The sequence below is a fragment of the Eptesicus fuscus genome, chromosome 8 (assembly GCF_027574615.1).
Source record: "Eptesicus fuscus isolate TK198812 chromosome 8, DD_ASM_mEF_20220401, whole genome shotgun sequence".
NCBI classification, from domain to species: Eukaryota; Metazoa; Chordata; class Mammalia; order Chiroptera; family Vespertilionidae; genus Eptesicus; species Eptesicus fuscus.
The window spans coordinates 57,821,292-57,846,805 of NC_072480.1; the positions used below are offsets into that span (position 1 = coordinate 57,821,292).

Below are 25,514 nucleotides of genomic sequence, written 5' to 3' on the forward strand. Positions count from 1 at the left end.
AGTTTTTATTGATATTAAAATATTCTAGAGTCACTGGTATGTTTCTCATGATTGTTCTGCAAAATTTAAGTTTATGTGGAGCCAGTTCTTATAATCCTATTTTTATGAGAGTCTCTGTATCTTGAGCAAAGTTTATGTAAGTAGGGCATGGTGGCCTGTGTCCAAAACCATGGATTTCTACCATCCAGGTGGCAAAAATAATGGCTACTTTGTTTATTTTATGACTGCTACATTAGGAAAATAGACCTCTAACCTGGGAGGCAGAACCAAAAATAAGTTTCTTTGAGAAAAATGTAAGAGCAAATGGTGTCACAACTACTAGTGAGTCAAACCTCAAGGCCTTAGTGAATTAAACCAGTTCTCTCAGAGACCAATGTCCAAGGTAAGACAAGTATGTAGATGCCTTATACTTCCAGTGGGCCAAGTGCCGAGACATTTCTTGGAAGTGAGTAGTCTTGGGATTGGGTCAGGAGCTCAAGTCACAGTGAAGGAGGGGCCAGCGTGAAGCGTAGGAGCTGGACCAGAGACAGGCAGAAGGGCTGAGGTCAGTCTGGAGAAAGCCTGTTGTCCTCAGCAGCAGTGGCATTAAGTCCATCAGGGAATGTCACTTAGGCACAGAGGAGGAGGGAGTTCATTCTTCCTGCCAAATTTTTGAAACCTTGCTTCCCATAATGAGCAAAACAAGAGCTCCAGTTAAAATTAATTTTGACTCAGCCAGAAATGAATGAGGGTGTAAGAAAACTTAGAATATTGCATTAATTCTTGAGTTTCTTAGTGACTCAATGAACAATCTATTTGGAACTTGACATATAAGCAAACTAGATGTGTAAATCTATGTGCCATTGTTGGGGTTCCCCAGGAAGGGACTCTGGAACATAGACCACAGATTTGCATACAGGAGATCTATGGCAGGGTACCCTTGCAATATGTGAGGGACTGGAGGAAGTAGGACTGTGCAGAGGGAGCAAGTGACTGTACTGTAGCTGGAACAGAAGCCTCATCTGAATCCAGTAGGAACTCTGGAACAGGGAGGGCCTTTCAGATTGTCCTGAATTGAGACAAGAAGTTGTGTCTTTATTCCACCAATTGAATCTTCATTGGATAAGGGCTACTGGGTGGATGATGGTAGTGTTAACTCAGTTCTGAATCATCAGCAGCCAACAGTATTATCTGAGCTGAAGGAAGGAATGCCTTGGTCTAGATGGCACCCCATGGCATCATGCAATATAATGTGATAAAGTTTTCAAGCTTATTTGAAAACTCTAATGCACAATTCATCATAAAATCAGAAGAGCTGAATATAATCTGCTCCTCTCAGTGAGACACAGGAAATTCACAGTAGTCTCTACAGTGGGGTAAGCATTCCCAAGAGAGTGCACAAGCTGATCCATGGGAGGTCTGGAGGGAAAAATAGAACTTTTTGTGTACTGTATTTATTCTATCTCATTCTGTTAACTTTTTTGTTGTTGGTGGTGTTGTAGGAATGGGTATGAAATGCAGAACAGTGCAATAGCACATGTATATAGTTTAGAAATACAGAAATATATGTGTCAGGTGGGTATGCATTCCAACTGTTTTTATGGAACATATGACATGATGAAAACAGATGGAATACCTGCTATAGGTAATCATGATGGAGTTGCTATAGAGGAGAGAGTATGATGTAAGAAAACACATTCACAAAGAAACAAGTAGATACCCAAAGGATAGGGTTTATAACAACTCTCAGGAGGAGGGTTCACTGATATGTTACCCATACAGCATAACATTTTCCTCTTCTTGTTTCACAGATTTCAAAACCACCTCTTTTTAAAGGTGACAAAGGGAAACAGTCTCGTTTTTTAAGCTCCTGTGTTAAATTGAGTCCCATTCTTTTATCCTAATATTAGTGTGAAGATCTCCAGTTATTCATACTTAAGCTTTATTCTAGGGCTACAAGAAAATGTCATATAAAATGCTACCTTTGAAGTCTACCTTTTAAAAGTCTACTAGGATGATCTGATTGAAATTTAGATTTTTTACAGAGGCTAGCAAGAAGTCTAGTTTGTACAGGTATCACTAAAATATTCACCTTAAAGTCATAGAACATGTTCTTCCCTAAGCTAGATCTCCTAGAGATGAAGAGAAGTTTTTGATTTTACCAGAGTTCTGACTGATCATAAGTGTGTCCCTTGGCAGGGGTGGCTACTGTACTGCCAATATTAAGGGGTAGTTAAAAGGATTCACCACAGTGTCAGGTGTGAAAAGGCTCAGAAAACTCTGTGCTATAAGTGAGAATTTATTAATTGGGAGTCAGTGTGTGATAAGGGAGGAAGTAGAAGTTGGAATATACTTCATAATGTCATCTGCAGATTTAGGTGGTTCCTTGTGTTTGTGGTAAGAAATGAGTTTATCTTTTATTGTAAGGGATATTAAGTGCATTTGTTAACAGTGTACCATGAAAATATCATCTCTCATCATAGGGATAAGCAAGTGTCCCTCTTGTCCATTTATTTCATATATAAGCATATGGAAATAAGCCAGCCATGTTTATCAGCAAAAATTGGCTTCATACATTAGCCCCCAAATACTTTTCTTCTTGGCCTGCTATTGACCTGCACCTCATTTTCTACCCTGTAACCTTTGCAATTAGAGTCACCAAACAAGTAGATAGGGATTTCACTTTGTAAATGCCACTTTTTAAATGTCTTTTTAGCTCATTTATTCAAAATATCCAACTAATACTTATTGAGGTCCCACTGCGGGCCTGGTTCTGCACAGGGCACTGAAGTGAAAGAGGTAAACAAAGCAGACACAACCCTGCTCTCATGGATTTGCATTCCAAGAAAAATTAAACAAACACCGACAAAAAATGCAGCTGACTAATATACAGGAAACAAAACGGGATGAAGTAGGGAAAGGTACTTAAGAAGACTGCACTGGTGGAGGCCAAGCAAAGGGGGATGGCTGGGTTGATACTGAATGAGGAAACAGGAAAGGAAGAAAGAAATCATTGGGAAATCTGGGAGAACTGTGTTTGGGCCAGAGGACATAATAAAGGACCTACTGCACAGATAGGTTTACTGCATTCCTAGACCAAACAAACCCATGTGGCTGGAACATAATAAGTGAAGGAAAGAGACAAATATAAACTGGATTGAAGAAGTCAGGCAGAGAGTTTAGATTTTCTACTAAGTTGGGTGGGAAACCATTAAAGACTGTGGAAAGAGGATGATGCAAGTTAATTAATGTATTATAAAGATAATTTTGGCTTCACTATGGAAAATGGACCTTGAAAGAGCAAGAGTAGAAGAAAGTTATCCAAGCAGATCATGGTGATTGGAGTTAGAATAAGAGTGGATAATATGAGAAATGGATAGATTTAGTTATATATGGAAAGTGGAGTTATCAGAAATGGTGATCAATTGGAAATTGAGGTGATAGAAAGAGAGAATAAGAATAATGCCTAGGTCTGGTGGGATAATTGTTTCAGTAAGTAAAAAAAAAAAAAAAAATAAAATAAAATAAATTCCTGGGAGTGGAGCAGGACTGGGTTTTGCTCATTGAGGTTGATTTGAAATTATGGTTCTGTTACACTTGGGATGCCTTTTAGACACCGAAGGGGACATCCAGAATTCAGTGGTGACCACAGAGCTGGAGGTATACATTTGGGAGAGAGAGTTTCCAGCTGCTTCCTGCATTCTAAAGCCTGTGCTTGAGGTGGGCAATGCTTGTGCCTTTCAAAATTACCTCTGATAAATATGGTATAGTCAATAGCAGTGAGGAATTTTCTAAAGGGTTAAGATGAATTGTTTTAGATGATTGCATCAGACTGAATTGCCCTTTGATTATACATTGGAAATAAACCTTGATTACTCTTAGTTCATGACTGAGGGAATGTATGAACATTTTAATTCAGATTTTCACTCCTACTGAACTAATTTTAAAATGTCTTTTCATGATAATTAAGTTTGTTTAGGGCAAAGCTGTCAGCAAAAACGTCACAGCTATGCAGCAATTTATCTTTAGGCATTAAATAGCATCTATCATTTTTCAAAGAAAAATATATCAGCAGTTAAAATCCTAACCTCTGAGCAATTGTAAATGATAATGACCCACTGCTTAGAAATTACTTTGCCTACTTTCAATATGAAACATAAAAAATACTATCAGAGCAATTTTCTATAATTATATTATTTCAAAACCAATAAATGTTGCAATGTTGTTAAAAGTAATAGATTTAAGTAACAGTTTATTTCTTCAATCCTAACAATTTTGACACATATAAGAATATATTAAGTTTCTGTTCAATATTCTTTTTTATAAGGAGACTAAGGCTTCTTTAGAAAGCTGTCTTCATGTATAAGTTAATTTGATTTTTAAATGAGTGTTAAAGCAATAATCATAACCACTTATTTAAAACCATAATATGGAGACATTTTATAATATGTAGTTCAATAATCACAGCCTACTGGGTTCAAGCAGAGATCTGAGACACTTATTTTATGTAGGAAAAGACTGCTAAATTGCCTTTCTTATTTCTCATTTTGTTCCTAGGATACCAATATGAAAAATAGTAACTTTAGAGCTATGATAGACTGAGATGAGATACTCAATGGGTAGTTATATGGTTAGTGTTTAATAATATAAAAAAAAAGATACAGGGTTTCAAAAAGATGTTAGTATCTCAAAGTTTCTGAATTCTGAAAGCTATTTAAGTTTTTTTTTCCATTAAACTACTTAATATAAAACATTTTATAAACTTTTTTCTATTGTTAATAGCTTATAACAGTGATGCAGAACTAATCAATTATAATGGATTGGTCAATTGGTAATTATGATCTATTTGACCAGGGGTGGCAGCTGTCCCTGGGAAATTCTTTCACCTTTACAGACTCCTTTTCTTGTTCAGAGAATTTGCTATGACACCCTGACTCCTTCCCCCTCATCTCCACTGCACTTACAATATTAATATTCCAGAAAGACAAGCACTTTTGATTTTGTATTAGCAATGCAGCAGTGATCAAAACACATTTAGTTCTCTTTTGGTTCAGAGGAAAGTATTTGAAATGCATTCAATAACTTTGAATGGTCATCTAATTTAGCAATTAGTTTGTCTGAGTAAATTCAATGGAAAGTTGCTTTCTGGAGTGTGTGTTATAATGCACTGACTTCACTATTGGCCATTTCATTAAAAAAAATCAATTGTCAGCATATAACCAACTACTTCAATTAGTGCACAATCAACTGGAAATGAAAGTATAAAAACTCTTTTTGAAAGTAATGGGATTTGGTTTGGCCATTGATAATTTAGTTTTTATTATTTAAAGAGTATGTAATTATTTTATGTTAGATAAAAATTTGAATTTATATTCACTTGGCTGCTGCTGATCTTATACATTGTCATTGCTTGTTAAAATTTGAGCCTTTTATCTGCCAGGTTTTTGTTTGTAAAATATATTGTAAGAACACTGAACACTAGAACTTTTATATTTTCTATTTAGGTGATTAGGGCAAATTTTAGCTGTTTATAGGCTAAAACCTTTATCTTTCTGTTTAAAACCTAATGTAAAATGTGGTTTATATCATAAAAAAATCAGATTGCAAATTATAGTCAGTTCCCACTAAATTTAGACTTATTTTTTTAAATTGAAACAATTTTTATCAATACCAGGCACATGAGGTACACCCCAAATTTCTGCTAGCCAAGGTGGTTGGCCCGCTGGCCCCGCCCTGATTGGGTTTTGGGGGCGATCCGGCCCAGATCAGGCAGGTTCACTGGCCGCAGTGGGTGTCATAGCGACTGGTTGTTAGGTCGTTATGGTCAGAGAAACAAACTAAACTAATAGAAGAAACTTATCAAATAAATAATATATCAGGTTTATTTTTCAGAAATAAAGAGGCATGACTCCATATTGAGTCCACCAAGTAACCAACACAATGAATAACACACACACACACGATTATGAAATTTTTGAATATTGAAGAGAAAAATTAAAATTTTTTCAGAAAAAGAAACTGAACAAAGTACATACAACTGCATACAAAAATTGGGATTTAATTTATTGTTGCTTATCAATAGGAACTCTAAAGGATGATGGCAAAGCGATATTTTTAAATTGTAAGGCAACTGATGGCTGTCCTGAAATTCTATACCCGGCAAAATTTAGCAATCAAATATGAAGATTAATGAGTTTTGCAGATAGTAAAGATACACAAATTTATATTCTGTATACCTTATGAAAACATACAAAGTTATTAGTGCAGAGAATAATCTAGAAATAAGAATGTTTGGCACCCAAGAAACACGGTGTTTAATACATCAGAATAGAAAAATGAATGATTATGAGAGGGTTATTTTATAAGCTCAAAAGAAAGAACATCAGTAACTTAAAGTGATGTGTTGGAATGTATGGAAAAGATATTACTAAGCATCTGACAGATCTTTTAGAACATTTAAGGATAAAAAAGATATATAAAAGATCTGATAGGTGCAAGGCAAACTATGTATATTGATAGATGCCATGGCAATTATAGATTATAGGAAAGCAAAAAGCTTTACATGAAAAGAAATCCTATCTAATAATAGACAAATATGCAAATTGACCATACCTCCGACACACCCACAAGCCACGCCCACAAGCCACATCCACCATCCAATCAGAGCGAGTATGCAAATTAACCCAAACCAAGATGGCTACAGCCACAGAGGGCAAGGTTTCCTAGGTAACAGAGGAAGCCAAGCTTTTCTGCCAGCTGTTGCAGGCCTAAGCCTCCACTCAAGCTACAAAGTTTCAATTATAGAAGGTAAACAAATCAAACAAATGGCAGCAGAATGGAGCTTGAGAGAGCAGGCCAGGGTTGCTGCTGGCAACAGGGGAAGCAAAGCTTTTCACACACCCTGGCTAGGCCCACCTGCTTAAGGCAACAAAGTTTCTATTATAACCCCAACACAAATGGCTGCGGGCCTTGGAGGGAGCCCCAGGCTTGGCTCTGCTCCAGGCTACAAAGTTTCAATTGTAGAAGGAAAATAAATTCCAGATACCAAGGCCTCCGCTTGCGTTGCCAGGGGGCGTGGCCGGCCTGCAAACCACCACAGGCCCCTCGCTCAGGCTGTCCCATGCCCCAAGGGAACCCCACCCTGATCAGGGACACCCTTCAGGGCAAACCAGCTGGCCCCCACCCCTGTACCAGGCCTCTATCCTATCTAATAAAAGAGTACTATGCAGATTGATCATCACTGCAACACACAATATAGCTTCCCCCATGTGGTCAAAGATCCTGCCCCCATGTGGACACAGGATGGCCACCACAAGATGGCCAGCAGGAGAAGGCAGTTGGGAGGCACCCGGCCTGCAAGGGAGGGCAGTTGGAGGTGATCAACCCTGCAGGAGAGGGCAGTTAGGGGTGACCAGGCCAGCAGAGGAGGGAAGTTGGGGGCAAACAGGCTGGCAGCAGAGTGGTTAGGGGGTGATCAGGCTGGCAGGCAGAAGCAGTTAGGGGAAATCAGGAAGGCAGGCAGGCAAGCAGTTGGGAGCCAGCAGTCCTGGATTGTGAGAGGGATGTCCGACTGCCTGTTTAGGCCTGATCCCTGGGATCGGGCCTAAACGGGCAGTCAGACATCCCTTGAGGGGTCCCAGATTGGAGAGGGTACAGGCTGGGCTGAGGGACAACCCCCCTCCATGCACGAATTTCGTGCACCGGGCCTCTAGTATAATCATAATAGAATACTGATCTAAACTGAATATTTACACTGAGTGGTCAGATTATTATGCATTCAGAGGTCATAATAATCTGGCCACTCAGTGTATTTGTATCTCAAATGGGTACCAAAAGTATTCTAGACTTTTGCTGGAGATCAACCACCTATTTGCCCTGAGCTTTCTATCAGCCAGTGCAAAGGGGAAAACTGATCAGGTGCACGATTTATAGTATCTTTGATATCAAATAAATGAGGTACTCAACAGAAGTAAACTGAGTGGCCAGATTATTATGCGTTCAGAGATCATAATAATCTGCCCACTCAGTGTATAGATACAACTATTACTTTAATTAGAACTTTGCTAAAACTGTATTAGTTGAATGGGGAAAAGGAAAATGGGACTTGGTATTGTAACAGAAAATCAATGAATATTGCCAAGAATTGATAATCAAGAATAACTGCCTCACCCAATCAGAGTGACTTCGTTGAGCATCGTTTTGTACATAGAAGAGTTTCTGGTTCGAGTCCCTACTGGGGCACATACCTGGGTTTCGGGTTCGATCCCCAGTCAGGGTATGTATTGAAGGTAGACAAGCAATGTTTTTCTCTCACATCGATGTTGTAAGAGAGCATGTCCTTGAGTGAGGATTAAAAAAAAAAATAACTTCTTACTTAATACAAGTTATTTAACCATGTAATGCTAATACCAGTACTTTCAATCAGGTCGGTTACTGCCTCTAGGAGCAAAACACTTGATGTATAAAGTGCTTGGGCATAGAAATGCTATTTTTTAAAATATAAATCTTTTGGTACTTATCAGCTTTTTACTAGGTATATTTATTACTCTGATAAATATAGTTTTCAAAACTGAAGTCAAACTGCATCTTTATTTATATGGACTTGCATAATGTGGTCTGCTATGTCTCTACCCTCATTTGCTAAGTTTTTCCCTTTTCTATATAAACCTGGTATCTGCTCTCCCCTCACAAATGCTCTTCATCATTTCGGTTTTTTCAACATTCCAGGTTCTTTCTTACTTCTAGATTTTCTATTCTCTCTTTAAAAAACACACACAGATAATTATTACTTTTATTTGGAGAAAACAATTGTATTTCTTTTCTCTGTAACTCATAGTCATCCATTTTTTCTCAGTTTGTCCTGACAAAGTATACATGTACTCTTATGTTCTCCTTGGCACTCCAACTGACTTGTGAGAGAGTACTTCTTTACAGAAGAAAAATCAAGGACTTAAAAAAAATAGAGTATTGGATAATATCCACAGTGGATTCTGAACCCATTTTCTGTTCCCAAATATCTTAGTAAAATTGGTGCAATATTTTTATTATTATTTCTGACCCTAATGTTTGTCTTCCTAGTGTCTGTCTGATTTTAATGATTTTGGCCATATCTCCCAATACTTAGCTAAATTTTCAGTTTGAACTTGGCTCTCTTCTTACTTTGATTAAATGCTTCAGAGAAAGTCCTCCTTCTGCTTTTCCTGCCTGTTAATTCAAGTTTATAATTCTACTGATCCAATAGAATTCTTAGGGTCATAATGGTTCCTAAGGCTCCCCAATCAAACAACCCAGCTTTTCGCTTCTTGTTATTTGTGATTTTCTGGGCCATGTACAGTCCTCTCCTTAAAACTGTCACAATTTAACTCCAAATTTTGCAAATTTTGGTATGCAAAACAATATAATAATAATTCACCTAGTGATCTCTTATAGCACTCTGTCACATATAATTTTTGACTGACTCATGCATATTTTCAGCATTCTGCAGGTGTATTACGGGTCTATAATGTCTTGCAGACTCAATAAATGTACTCGGTAGTCACTTAAATGCCATTTTACGAGTGAGCTCTGAAGAGGTGACTAGTCAGAACAGAGTAGTTTCTGGATATATGTATTGCAGGTCAGCAGCACTTAACTATATCGTCCCCTATGGCTCTGAAGCAGTTAATTCACGTTGAAAGTAGGCTGACTTTTGAGAGGAATATGGTCACAGGGGGTAAATGGGAAAGTTTCTTACGCACAGGATATTGAAAAACTGAAATAAAGGCTATGTGAAAATTCAATTAAAAAACTGTAGAAGTCGAAAAATATAAAAATTAAAGTATGAATTATGATAATTTAAGAAATGTATGTCTTATGAATATAAGTTCTGCATTTATATGTGTTTCACATTGATGTCATGGAAACTTAATTGATTTCATGAGCAATAACACAAATCATGAGATTTATAGTAATGAGTTTGAATGGCATTTATATGCCTTTTTACAAGGCAGGTCTGATTGTGAAAATGATCAGACACACAGACTAATGGAACAGAATTGAGAACCCAGATACAAAACCACATGTGTATGAGCAAATAATTTTTTCAATAGGAGCCAAAGCAAAGCCTCTTCCATAAATGGTGTGTGGGGAAATTGGGAATCCACATGCAAAAAAAAAAAATGATGCTAAACTACAGTTTGTCCCCATGTATAATAATTAATGAATCCAAGACATAAATATAAGACTGGAAACAATAAATTACATAGAAGAAAACATAGGTACTATTCTTATGGACCTTGGTCATAAAAATATTTTATGAATTTGACCCCAAAGGCAAGGGGAGTAAAGGCAAAAATAAATGCATGGGATTGTATTAAACTGAAAAGCTTCTGCACAGTATAATGCAAACCCACCAAATGGGAGGAGATATTTGCAAAAAAATAGCTCAGACAAGGGGTTAATATCTAAAATATATAAATAACTCATACAACTCAATATCAAACAAACCAACAAATAATTCAAGTAAAAAATGGATAGAGGATCTGAAGAGACACTTTTCCCAAAAAGTCATACAAATGGCCAACAGATATATGAAAAGACATTCAACTTCACTAGCTATTAGAGAAATGCAAATCAAAACTACAATGAGATACCTCAAACCTGTTAAGAATGGCTATTACATGCAAAACAGGTAATAGTGTTGGAGAGGTTGGAGAGAAAAAGGAACCCTCATTCATTGCTGGTGATAATGTAAACTGGTACAGTCACTATGAAAAACAGTATGGAGGTCCCTCAAAAAATTAAGAATGAAGTTACTATATGACCCAGCAATCCCACTTCTCTTATCTACCCAACAAATTTGAAAACATTTATACACAAAGATATATGCAACCCTACGTTCTTTGCAGCACTATTCATGGTGGCCATGGCATGGCGACAACCAGTGTCCTTCGATAAATGATTGGATAAAGAAGATGTGGTACATATATACAATTTAATACTACTTAGCCATAAGAAAAGATGAAATATTGCCATTTGCAATAACATGGATGGACCTTGATAATATTATGCTAAGCCAAATAGTCAGAAAAAGCTAAGAACCATATGATTTTACTCATATGTGGGATATAAAACTCTAACTCATTACCCGGGCCAGTGTGGCTTGGTTGGTTGGGCATCTTCCCATGCACCAAGGAGTCACTGGTTTTATTCCTTTTTCTTGGCACAAGCCCAGGTTGTGAGCTTGATCACGGTGCGGGGGACAGGGGCGGGGGGGGGGGGGTGGGAGGAAGCAAATCAATGTTCAGTGAGTGTTTCTCTCTTCATCCATGTTTCTCCCGCCTTCTCCCTTCCTAAAACAAACAAACAAACAAACAAAGACACACACCCTGTAACTCATAGAGAAAGACAACAGTATGATGGAAGGGGTGGGATAGTAAAGGATAAAGGGGGCCAAATATATGGTGACAGAAGATAATTTTACTTTGGGTGGTGGAAGGACAATGCAATATACAGATTACGTATCGTAGAAATATACACTTGAAACCTATAAAACCTCATTAACCAACTAGAGACCCAGTGCACGAAATTCGTGCATGGGGGGGTGGGGGGGCGGGGAGAGGGTGTGCCCCTCAGCCCAGTCTGCACCCTCTCCAATATGGAACCCCTTGAGGGATGTCCGACTGCCCATTTAGGCCCGATCCTACCTGGATCGGGCCTAAACAGGCAATCAAACATCTCTCTCACAATCCAGGACTGCTGGGTCCCAACTGCTCACCTGCCTTCCTTCCTGATTGCCCCTAACTGCTTCTGCCTGCCAGCATGATCACCCCCTAACCACTCCCCTGACAGCCTGATTGATGCCTAACTGTTCTCTTTCCAGCCTGTTTGCCCCTATCTGCCCTCCCCTGCAGGCCTGGTCACCCCTAACTGCCCTCCCCTGCAGGCCTGGTCCCTCCCAACTGCCCTCCCCTGATGGCCATCTTGTGGTGGCCATCTTGTGTCTGTCCACATGGGGGCAGCCATCTTGTGTGTTGGAGTGATGGTCAGTTTGCATATTATTCTTTTATTAGATAGGATGTCGCCCCAATAAATTTAATATAAAATAAAAAATAAAATAAGAATGATTCAAAGGGAGGGAAATAATAATACATTTTTATTTTGCTTTTCACCAGCATATCTCTAAACTAAATTAATTGTCAACATTTGTAAATAAAGTTTCTGTCCTGATTAAAAAGAAATTGTATCTGGCCTGAAACTCATTAAACAGATGGCAAAATCTAATTTAACTTTTTTTAATACTGCCTTTTTAAAAATAAAAGCAAATGAGCTTATCAGCTTTTAATTATAAAAGTTCTAATTTTAATTTATTATATATACTAGAGGCCCGGTGCATGAATTTATTAGAATACTAGAGGCCCGGTGTACTAGAGGCCCGGTGCACGTAATTCATGCACGACAGGGAGGGGGGCAGGGGGGGGTGTTGTCCCTCAGCCCAGCCTGCAGTCTCTCCAATCTGGGACCCCTCAAGGGACCTTCATTTTTTCCTTCAAGGGTGTGATGGAAAAACCCTAGATCACCTTCTTGGATTCTTATAACCCAAATTACCAAGAACACTGCAAGTGGTGGCCTACAGGGAGCTTAGCCAATGAGTTGTCAGAAAAGGTATTTACTCTCAAACTGGTTTGGCTCAGTGGATAGACCGTGGGCCTGCAGACTGGAGGTTCCCAGGTTTGATTCCTGTTAAGGGCATGTACCTTGGTTGGAGGCATATCCCCAGTGGGGAGTGTGCAGGAGGTAGCTAATGGATGTTTCTCTCTCATTGATATTTCTGACTGTCTATCCCTCTCCCCTCTTCTCTGTAAAAAAATCAATAAAATTTTTTTTTTAAAAAGGTGTATCCTCTGCAGCTCATGCAGCCCCTGGGTTGTGTCCACTGGGCTAGGGGCGTGTCCCTGCCACCCGGTGGTGGCTGCCGGGGTCTCCGCACACCCCAGAGGCTAGCAGCCATCCCCCGGTGGAGGGCGCTAGGCTGGGGGCGTGGACACAATCTGCCACTTGGTGCTGGAGCTTGGAAAGCCTCTGGGGCGGGTTGGGAACATCCCCGTCTCCAAACGCCCCAAGGCCAGCAGCCAGCCCCACCATGGGCCCCAGGCTCAAGGCTTGCAGGGACCCTGGGCAGCACGCAGCAGTGGCCACCAGGGTCTCGGCACACCCCAGAGGCCAGCAGCCAGTCCCCGGTCCTGGGCGCCTGGCTGGGGGCGTGGCCCCAAACCGCCGCTTCCTGCAGGAGCCTTTGCAAGTGGCTGGGGGAGGCCAGCAGCCAGCCTGACCATGGGCCTCAGGCTCGAGGCTTGCAGGGACCCCTGGCAGCACGCAGCAGTGGCCACCAGGGTCTTGGCACACCCCAGAGGCCAGCAGCAGCCCCTGGTCCTGGGCACCTGGCTGGGGGTGTGGCCCCAAACCGCCGCTTCATGCGGGAGCCTTTGTAAGCCGCTGAGGGTGGGGCTTGGCGCCTACACCCATAGGCTTTTAGTGGCGGGGGGGTGTTTTGGGACCCCTGCTGCTCAGGACCTAAGCACGGGCCTACAGGCTAGGAGTGGCCTGGGTCCGGAGGATGTTTCCTGGACCCAGGCTGCGCAGCGCCCACATATGCAAATTAACCGCCATCTTGTTCGCTCTGATTGGCTGTGGGTGTAGCGAAGGTGCGGTCAATTTGCATATTTCTCTTTTATAAGGTAGGATAATAGAATAAGACAGTTGCTAAATTTATTCTAATGTGCCTTCCTATTTTATACACTGTTTTTAAATTTAATAATTTAAATTTAACCATCCTTTCAAGATTTTTGTAAAAGAATTACATTTATTAAAAGAGAAGTTTACATTTATTAAAAGAGAAGTTTAACATTTTTAGAAAATATTAACTTAAGTCACTTAATAGATGTTGAAATGAAGACCTAATAGATGAATTTCTAAGTATTGTATTTGCACCCATTAAAATGTTTACAGAGTTTAAATTTCATAATGTCCCTTCTTAAAAACATGCATCAAATACATCAATGCAAGTTATTTATACTTAAATTCTGATTTAAGTAACTATGTTGTGTTTTTCCATTGGTGATAATTGAGTTACAAAATTATTATATGGCATTCAAGAGCACAATAGCCTTATTAGAAAACTAATTTTCAATGTCTGTTACACAAATATGCTTTGACCTGTTAATTGTTTAATTTCTATGCTAATTCATTGAAGTGTCATGTTTTATTCTTTCTGAAAAAAGCCTCTTTATCTGACATTTTAAATGTATTTCATCTCAAGGTATAAATGCATTTGCTGAATTTGTAACAAGAAAAAATATTCAAGATATTATCTGTTTAAAATAAACCTTTAGGTTTAATGCCATATATGATGTCTTTTGATTACAACCTTCATTATATCATGGGACATACCTGTATTTCCTCATTGTGTCTAGCAGAGTACTAAGAAAGATAAGAAATATTCAATATATACTTATTGAACAAACAAATGAAATATATGATTAAGTTGATCTCTCTCTATAAAATTTAAATGGAATGGGAAAGTGATTCTTCCTAATTATCAAATACTAATAATAACTATTTAAAGTCATTCTAATTACAAATAATATGCTTTCAATCTTGAATTATAATTTTAAAATTTCTATATTGTTTTTCTCATTCATTCCATTCATTGAGTAAACATTGATTTAGTTCCCATTAGATACCATGTTTAGTAATAGATACAGGGAATATAAAAGTTTTTATTAGATGAGGGCATTGATGAGAGTGATTATATTCTAAAAACAATGCCTATTGCAAGCAGGAACTTGTCTGCATTTAAGCAAGTTTGGAAGGCTAACAATATCTCTTTACTCTATTCAACAAATTCTGAGGTTCCATTATGGGTCAGGAGATTTCCTAAGTAGTGAGTATACAAAATTGAATAAGACCATGCCTGCTTATAGTAAATCATTCAATAATAAAAAGATAAAGGATTTACTTTGTAAGTCAAGGAGAAGTTTATTTATTTGAGAGAGAGGCAGGAAAACACACACACACACACACACACACACACACAGAGAGAGAGAGAAGAGAGAGAGAGAGAGAGAGAGAGAGAGAGAGAGAGAGAGAGAGAGAGAGAGAGAGATTGCCTCCCATAGTCCCATAGGTGCCCTGACTGGGGATCAAACCCACAACCTTTTGGTGTATAGGACAATGCTCCAACCAACTGAGCACCTGGCCTGGGCTACAGTAAGATTTTGATCTAACTATAAAAGCATCAGAGAATTAGTTATATTACCAGGAATCTAGAAGGCATTCAATTGAGATTAAATGTAAAATGAATTACTTGAGAATATTTACCAGTGGTACCATTTACCTCAATTAGAATATAGTTATAATTTATTTTAAAAGATGTTATGACTTGCTTATAGTAAGTGTGATAATTGAGTAATAGAAATATTGAACCATGACTCATTTGTAGCAGTGAAGCTATTGCTACAATAATTCCACGTTAAAAAAAAAAAAAACACATGACAAGCTTAGTGAAATTTATCAAGACATATTTTTTTCTTGTTCATGCACCTGTGGTCAGGTTCAACTCAGTTGATCAAGGCTGGATTTGGCTGGGATTTGCTTGAAGCCCAGATCTGTTGTATGTGTAATTACTAGGTCAGATATTGATTTATTTTAACAAATTACAAAAATCAGAATAAATTACTAACCAAGAAATTACACTTACAACTAGTCTGAGCTACAAATGAGATTGGATTGTTATAGTACACATTTGTACTCTGTTTTGTTAGGATTGGTTTACAAGTATTATAGCAAAATTAGTAACATTATCAGTAGAAAAACATGTTGTACTATAATTAAATCATTTAAATAATCATTTTTTGATGCCTTATGTGCTAGACTTCTCAATTCTCTAAAGTAGATAAGAGTTTTCTGTAAATACAACTTATTATCAGTAGTTTGCTTCTCTAGAAATGATAGAGAATTTAGAAATCTACATTAGCATTTGGTACCAATATGCTATTCTGATGTTGATGCATTATGTTTATCTACAGAACATGCAACAAGACAGAAATATAGGATAATTAGATCATTTGCAACCTGTTAGCCTTTGGCAATTATCAGTAATAGATTTTTTTTTTTTTTCCTTTCAAAAAATATAGATAATTTGGTGATGGGCTAGTCCCAGTTTCAAAGAAGAACAATTATATACTAAGGTTATGTTTACTGGTGTTTCCAAACATAATGTATTCTTTTCTGTTTCTTATATTCCATGCTTATAATTTGTTCAAGAAAACAGGCTATCAAAATTAATAGTATAGAGATACTAGTACACATATCTCAGAGATTTCACTGTTCCTCCTAACTCATGAAATTTATCACTGGGTTGGGGAGATGGAAATGAAGCCATTGGGAATGTGGATTTTCTGCTGATAATTATTTGTCTTCTTCAATAGACAAAAATATGGAAGTGTCCATATTAGATATTTTTGGGTAAAGCACATACTTTCTCTAGAAAATACAATAGGCAGATACATTTATGTGAAATGTACTCAGTATAACTGATTTTGCATGTGAATGTGTAGCATACACATATGCATGTATTCTCAAACTGTTCTTAGTTACTGAACTGGAAAGCTAAACTGAATATCATTCTACTGTGTTTAAGATACATGGTAACCTGCTAAATAGACTTTCTTAATAAGAACAACAGCCCAGCTGGTATGGCTTAGTGGTTTAGCCTTGACCCATGAGCCAAGAGGTCACCAGTTCAATCCCAGTCAGTGCGCATACTTAACCTGTAGGAGTTGTGCAGGAGGCAGCAGATCAATGATTCTCTCTCATCATTGATGGTTCTATCTCTCTCTCCCTCTCCTTTCCTTTGTCTCTAAAAAGAAAATCAATGAAACATTAAAAACAAAACAAAAAACAACAACTTGATTGTTCCTAATACTACTCACTATGTGAGCTACTCTCTTCTCCACCGAGTTCCCTGCTAAACTTGTTTCTAAACATCTGCTCCACTCAAAGACAGTAGTTGACATTGTTATAAATGACTTTAATAAGCATTTACGGAACATGCTTTTATCCTAATTTATTCTTCATATGTTTGTTTTGAATGGATCAAGCCGAAGGAACTACACGGAGCATCTCTATACGACTTCCTAGAGTAGGGTAAACGAGGAAAGTTGTGTTTGGAAAGGGATCAGGTTGATGCACTGTCCCTCTATTAACCAAGTGATACTGGTAATTTTCATTGTAGAGGCCAGAGCATTCTAAAAGTTGGTTTGTGTGCTTGTTTTGGCAGCCAGCAATTGGTCACAGTGTGTGTTTTAAGGTTACAAAGGAGCCTCTTGGTGGGACAAATGCATAACAGAGGAGATAATTGTGTTCAAGGCTTTAAAATGAAGCTGGAGTGAGAATTCCAGGAAGTCAACCTTTGGAAGCAGGCACCCAGAGGACTCCAGAAATCTCCTCTCAGACCCTCTACTCCTGGACTTTCAGAAATCTTTACCCTATTCTCCTTTTCTAAAACACTAGAGGCCCAGTACATGAAATTAGTGCATGGAGGGGGGTCCCTCAGCCCAGCCTTCACCCTCTCCAATCTGGGAACCCTCAGGGGATGTCCAACTGCCGGTTTAGGCCCAATCCCACCGGCAGTCAGATATCCCTCTCACAATCGTGGACCGCTGGCTCCTAATCACTCACCTGCCTGCCAGCCTGGTTGCCCCTCCTGCCCCCACCCCCTGCCAGCCTGGTTGCCCCATGCAGCCTGCTGTTCAGTCATTTGATCGTCCCTCACTAACCCACCTGCTGGCCTGGTTGTAGGCAGCCATCTTGTGAGGGCATGAGGGTTAATTTGCTTATTACCTCTTTATTATAGAGGATAATTAATGGTCACGACAACATAAAAAATCAGATTAAAAAAGACAGTGAATATAGATGCATCAAAGGACCTTCTAGACACAGTGTGCCTGAGATCTGAGAAGCTAAGAAGCTGAAGATACCAAGAGGGAGATCAGCAAAAGCTAATGTGAAAGGAAAGGGGCATAAATGCTAATAAATTTCTTAAATTTTTATCCAAAGACATTTACCGAATCTCTTCCCCACACCAAATTTACAAATGTATTTTATTTTTAAAGCGCCCCCCCCCCTCCTTTTCTGACAGTGAAGTCCAGATGAGGGACGCTGGAACTCAGTGTTCACCACCACCCTCTCAGTCCTATTCTGAAGAGTCCAGAAGTGTTTCTTTTTGTTTTTTAAGTATTTATTTAAAATTTTTATTTATCAATTTCAGTTTACATTCAATATTATTTTGTATTAGTTTCTGGTGTAAAACCAAAGACAGAAGTCTTTCTTGAGTAGGTTTCGGATTTCATTCTGATGACTCTGGCAATCTCTATTTAGATCTGGCTCCCTCTATCCTCAATGTTCCACAATCACTTTACCTTTTTTAATTTTATTCATTGGTAAACTGTCTGTGCTCTTATTTTAATAATAATATAGTGACTATTTGTAAATTCTTCAATGATTATGAGTTTTATTCATTAACACTTCTAAAATGCTCATAAGATCTTTTCTAAAAAAATTTATTGTTGAAAGCATTACATGTCACCCTTTCCCCCTCATTGATCTCTTCTAACCTGCTTCTACCTCCTGCCCCAGGCCTTCACCACCCTATTGCCTGTGTCAGTGGGTTATGCATATATTCATACAAGTTCTTGGTTGATCTATTCCCACCTTTCCCCCTTCACCCTCATCCCCTTTGAGATGACACAATCTGTTCCATGCTTCTATGTGAAACAGTCATAAGATCTTAAGAATTTCAAATCAAATAGTCACTAAAGTAGGAAAAAAACACATATTATATATGACTTCTGAGAACAAAAATGAGCCATTTGTTTTCAAAATAAATATACTTTGTTTACTTCTAGAGTTTTTGCTAGATTATCTGCAATGTAGCAGATGATCTTATAGACTAAAATATCAATTATCTTCCTTTTTTAGGATTGTAAAATGAAAATTGGCATTTATCCACCAACTCATGATTTTCTCTTTATTGGATGAATGCACATAGATTGCTTTACCTATACCTCAATTTCCAACTTAAAGTTTTAGCAGAATCTTTCATTTTCATCACCGTGCAAGCAGATTTGATCTTTATTCATTTTCCTTTTCATTGAACAGTTTCATCATTTGGAAATTTTCACATGATTTAATTTAACTTTTTTTTAAATGGTAGATACATCTGCTGCTACCTGTGTATGATTGTCATTTTAATGGGTTGCCAAGAAGCTATGACCACAATGATATTGTGTTTTCCTGCTATTCTTTTATTTTTTGTTTTACATATACTAGTATAAACTTTTAAGAAATGAAGTTGATATATTGTTAGAAATTTGATTTTTGTTTTTCCAAAATGTTCCTCCATAATTATTTTATTAATGCCTTTGGAAACATTTTATGGTTAATAACATGGAGTATCTGTACAAGACTTTATAAAGTAGGGTAAAAGGAATTTTTTACTTTCCCAAATTTGCATTGATGTAGATTACATAAGTTACTACAAAACTATATTTGAGGGAATATAGTTTGTTTTATAAAAATGATTCCTAAGTGTAATTTAAAACTGATAAACTAGCCTTTGATGGCCTAGAATTAATGCACATTTATTATCTTAATCTTCATGCAAATTTAAGAAAACTGTTTTCGGGGTTGGTTACATAAGTTTCTGGGCCCAGTGCAAAATGAAAATGTAGATTCCCTTGTTCAAAAGTTACTAAGAATTTCAAGACAACCAAGTGGCACATGCACAAGCCCTTTGCAAGCATGTTGCATGCCCAGGAAGGCAGCTCTGTTCGTATTTTTTAAGCTTATCACTTGGTTTGCCAGCAAATCTTTAAATTGAGAAAACCTACACTAAAGAATATCTTTACTAGAATGTTTTAAAAGTTATAGCATATTATTAGATCCATAGAAATAAAACTATTGAAAAGATCACATAGCTAACCTCAAATTCAAAGCATGGGATTCTTACATGAACTCTGAAAAAACTCGCTTGGCAAGTTAATATTTCACCTGTATTTTCACTTCTGAAAAGTCTAGGTATCATTTCTATCATATGTTAGCCCCAAATCTAACTTGTGTAGATTCTATCTACTATCCCAAGTTAGCCCTGATGAATTCAGAGATAACTGTATTTCCTGTTCTGTTAGTTGGAATCATGAAATTGTCATTATTCAACCTTTTAGCTTATAAAAAGGTAGTTTTGTGTGTTTCTACCTAAGACTGGCGGCCTATTAAATATGTGAAGTTAGGGACCATATAGCTTCCACCCCAAACAATATCAAATATATGTGCATAATCCATATGAGAAATTTTCCAAACCCTTCAACATGTTGGTTGAGTGATTATAACAATTAAGTTTATTAATTTTTCTTTTGACATGCTTTTTAAAAATGAATGATCCAAATGTTAATGAATGGACTGCATAGTGAAACATACTTACCAGTTCCCATGACCAAAAACAAGTCAAAACCATTACCCAAATTTTTGTCCTTATCAACTCCTAAGCAATCACTAGCATAACCTTATACAATGTATAAGTGAAACCTAACAAATTCTAATTGCATGTATTCTTTTTATCCTTTTTCCAACAAATAATCCCTTCAATAATGTCCCATGTTCCATTTTTTCTCTTATTCTTTTCCAGTATTATTTCTCTTAAAATTATAACATTTTCTGTGATGAATCATAGTTCTTTCCACTTCTGAGGTCTGAGAGCATTCTTGCAAGGGCTCTCATAAACCTATCTGACATGTGGGAAATAGACTTAATAATATCAGTATAACGAATGCCATTGTAAGTTCTATAAGACTTGTGTATAACATCAAAAAACAAATCAGAAAAAACACACAATTCTATTATAGTTTGTAGTCTAAAGATATAATTTTCTGATGATTTCAAATGAAGTGAAAAATAACATTAATACAACGTAGAGCATTGGATTTCTAAAATTTTCATCTGCTGAACATTTTCCATCAACAAATTTTATATAGAAGTCCAACATGAGAAAACTGTAGCTCACATGGCCTCTGAATTAATCCCTCTGTATTCACACACACACCAAAAAAATAACTCCAAAAACATTAAATCTGAAGTCTCAGGGGCTTAACCAAATCATAGTTTATCTGCTGCTTACAAAAAGTCCAGTGTTGGTCAGGATACCTTATTCTATCTTTAAACTCTGATACTCATTACACATAATCTTGAGGTACCCAAGGCAGAAAAGAGCACTTTAGAGTAAGACAGGGGCTTTTAACTGTCTCATCCCCAAAGTGATACATGTCACTTCAAGTCATAGTCTATTGATTAAATATTTTCACATGATCTCAACATAACTAGAAGCCTCTGAAATATCTGGAAGTACATGAATATTTGCTGAGTATGAAACATCTGCCAGTCTCTTTTGCTTTCTCAGATGCCTCCTGGAGGGATGATTTCCCCAGGCTTCAAGCAGTCCTCCATGAAATATGACTCTCCAGTACCAAACTTTCTATAACAAATTGGCTGCAAAGAATGCAATGTTTGATTTCCTGAAACAGTCTGGAATGCTGAAAGCGTGGGCATCGCCAAAAGGACTGAGCTGTGCTCTTAGGCTGCCTAGTCTGAGGAAAGGGTAATGTTCTTTTTTGAAAATTGAGTCTCTCAAGGACATCTGTCTGAATGGACAAGCTTCTGAGACACATGAGCATGTCCAAGATTTCCCTCCATAAGATTTCAGCATCTGCTCTAATGTGGGAGTGAGTCCAGAAAATGTAACACCTCAAGAGTAGAAATAGTGACTTATTCATCTTTTAGTTCTTCCCATTGGATCTGAATCTGACACTTGCTGGGTTTCAAACTGAGTTTGGTTGACTTGAAACAAAATCTTCAACTTCCTGCTGAATAGTTCTAAACCAGGCCCTAAAGCTCAGTTCTTCCAGAATTGGCCCTTTTCCTCCCAAGTCTTCTTCTCCCTTCAGGGTTTCCAATTTTTATTACAGATACCACCTGACATGCAGTCATTTGGGCTTAACATTTTAGAATCTCTATTGGATCTTGAATATTCTTTCCTTCTTATATAATCAACCATATTCTAAGAATTGTTGCCTCTGATTTACGCCTCTTCTTCACACTGTTGCTCCTGGATAAGCTTTAGGACTTCAAGTGTATGAAGGAATTTACAATAAAAAGTAACCATAAGACCTCGTAGCCTATGTCAGTTTACAAAAAAAGTAAGAGATTTTTCTGGTCTGTGCCAAATTGGAAAGAAAAAAAAAATCAAAGAGAGGTCACCAATAATCTGAAAGCAGAACTCATTAAATAATTAATTGAAAGCATTTTTACATGTGCCTTGCTCAGGAGCAGAAGTTAAGTATATAAAGAAGGGGTTAAGTATCAAGGAAGACTCAAAAATACTTTTCTTTCGCAGGCTCAGACGTGACCCTGAGCACTTGTGCACTGCAGATTGCTCTCTAAATTACCATCCTGAGAGTAATACTTGCTTTTAAATACACATTTTAATGTAATTGCATTCTGTGACTGATATAGGCTGCCTCATAGTCATTCAAAATAGAAATGCTTCCTTTTCATCTTAAAAACTGGGTGTCTTCCAAGGTCAAACTTGGGATTTAAGTCTTATTTTAAAACAGACTAAATGGCAGTTGAAAAACTTACACTGATTCCTGGATAAGCACTTTCTCATTTTTGGTCCATAATCACTAAGGGTATCTCAGAAATTATTTCGATTATTAAATGATGTGTTTGATCCTATTTACTTATTAAGAAAAGTAGAGATAGGTGGGGAGAGTCCAAATACTCTTTCTAGAGGCAAATGGAACTGAGATGTTCTCAACTTTTTCAGGTTTCATGGGTTACACCTCAATTCAAGCTAATGGAGTAGTATTCTAAAACCTGCCAAAATTGACATGAGACAGGCTTCTATGAGGTTCTTTCCTTCAGATATTTTATGAAAAATCTTGATAGATATATCAGTGGATTAAAATCTATTCTTGTAATATTGCTTTTGACCTGTCACAGTGATCTTAGAGTAGAAGTGTGTTTTATTCTGTAGGTCAACTTTTGCCATCTCAAATCACTTTTTCCAGAAGAATGCTGCTCTGCCTTTCTGCCTGCATCCCAAACAAAAGCACAAGCTTTACTCTTAATTCCTCAAAGCACTTTTAATACCATAGGGCTTAACTATACCCCTGGGAATTTTTTAGTGATGCCTTCCAGTTGCCATTCCAAAGAAAAACAGTATTTTCTAACACCTCTATCTAAGGCCAACCTTTTGTATAACTATAATAACCTATACAGAAGCAATTTTAAGTAATAAAATCATAGTCATTGCTTCTATTATTAGACCAATAGTCTTATCACCTCACTGTCAAAAACTTTTTATTTCAGAATTTATTTCAGATAGTTGTTTGCCCTTCTTTATTCAAGTCTCATTGTTGTATGTTCTTCCAAAACAGAGGGGTGAATTGTCATGCCACTCCCCCCACCAAGTTTATTAAAGACAAAAAATGTATGGAACTCCTTTTCTTAGACATAGATTATTGAAAAATCTAGGGTTACAGAAGAGCCTTTTTAAAAGAAAGATATGGCAGATTAAACTTTCCTGATGTTAACATTTAGGGCTGGTTAAATGCAAAATTCTTATTCAATAAATATAAATAATGTGAAATTTATTTTAACAAAAGAAAGAAAAATAAATGAATAGGAGAACTAGACATAGATTTTGTACTCATGAAGCTTAATGTAGAAGGAGTGGTGATGTATATGAACGAAATGATGATATGCGTGATTACTGCTAGGTTATCTGATATGAAAGAAGGGCACATCTACCTAATAAAAGAGTAACATGCTAATTGACCGTACCTTTGCAATGCCCACCAGCCAATCAGGAGTGAGTACGCAAATTAACCCAATAAAGATGGTGGGTTAATTTGCATACACAGGCGCTGAGTGGCCGGGGGCGTTCCAAACCCCCACAGCCACTCTGAGCCTCTGGGCAGCGTGGGAAGGCAGAAAGGCCGCTCTGGGCCAGAACGGAAAGGCTCCTATGGCCAGAGTGAAGGCGGTGCCAGCAGCCAGGGGAAGGAAGACCCATTCTTGCACAAATCTTTGTCCATCGGGCCTCTAGTAATGCCATAAGACTATAACTTACTGGGGAAGTTACTTTGATATGAGTGATAATTGGGAGTTCACTAGAAAATGAAAAAGTCCTATAGTGTGAAAATCCAAGAGGGAGAGAGTACAACTGCATACAGTATGTGTTGAGAAGTGTGAAACATTACAAACTGAAAGAAAACCAGTGTGATTGAAGCTCAGAGATCAAGGGAATGAGTGGAGTAGGGTGATGCTGGAAATAGGCAAGAATGGTAGTGCACAGAGTCTGGTAGTAGAGGATAATTGGTTTGATCTTTATCAAAGAAATAGAAAGTCCTACCAGGGTTTTGAGCTGAGGCATGTGTTAACTAGATTTACAATAGATAGGCTAGATTACATGGAAGCTAAATAAATATAGGAAAATGACTTTGTGAATTATAGCTTCAGTTCATAATAGCACTATGGATAAGGATAGTGAGAAAAAAGGAAAGTCGAATGGAAAAGCCATGTCAGAGGTAAACTTGTCTGAATTGCTAGTCAATTATTTGGTTCTGAGAAGGGTGGGGCAGAATTGTACTGAGAATAGTTTTTGGCTAACACACTAGGTTGATGTTTTGGAGTTTTCCCAAGTAGAAATCAATGAGAGAAAACTAATAAATTAGAAGGAGGATTTGTTTACTCTTCAATATGTGAATTTTGGAATCTTTTTAAGAGTTGGTATTAAGTAGAAAATTGACTTCCCTTGCTTAAACCTCAAAGGATGAGTTTAAATTAGAGATATAAACAGTATCATCATCAACCAGCACAGATTATAGAGTTCACAGGTGTTGACATAATTTTCTAGGGAAATAACTTAAAATGACAAGAAAATTGGATGTGGGACTGAGCACTGAGGTAGAAACATGCCGTATAATATGGCTACTTACAGGAGGACAGGACTCTGTAATGGAACAGAAAGGTCAGCTAAGGATTCAGGTGAATTTAGACTTTCACCTCCAGGGAAAATAAATCAAACTGTCTGTATGTCTGTCTACTTATCATTCTCTCTATATAAATACTTATATCATGGTTAGTTACAATGTCCCAGGCATTGTTATAAGTGCTTAACTTAATTTTGGAAGAGGATCCTCCCCATTTCCTACTCCTATCTCTACCCTTATACCAACAGATTTAGTCGTCAGGTACAAATATTTTAGACATAATGGCAGCTATGTCAACTAGGACAGGCAGACTACTATAATAATCCATATCCAAATCTTTGTGGCTTATTGCAATAAGTTTCTGTCTCGCTATAATATCTAGTAACAGTAGATCATAGGGATTTACTATGCAGGATTCTTCCATTGTGTGTCTCTGTGCGCTCTCTATTC

At 37.6% G+C, this 25,514-nt stretch overlaps 1 protein-coding gene across 1 annotated transcript in view; it reads left to right on the top strand.

The window, feature by feature from the left end:
- Positions 1-25,514, top strand: part of GPC5 (glypican 5) — a 1,351,161-nt gene that overhangs the window by 457,797 nt on the left and 867,850 nt on the right. The gene's annotated exons all lie outside the window — the stretch shown is intronic.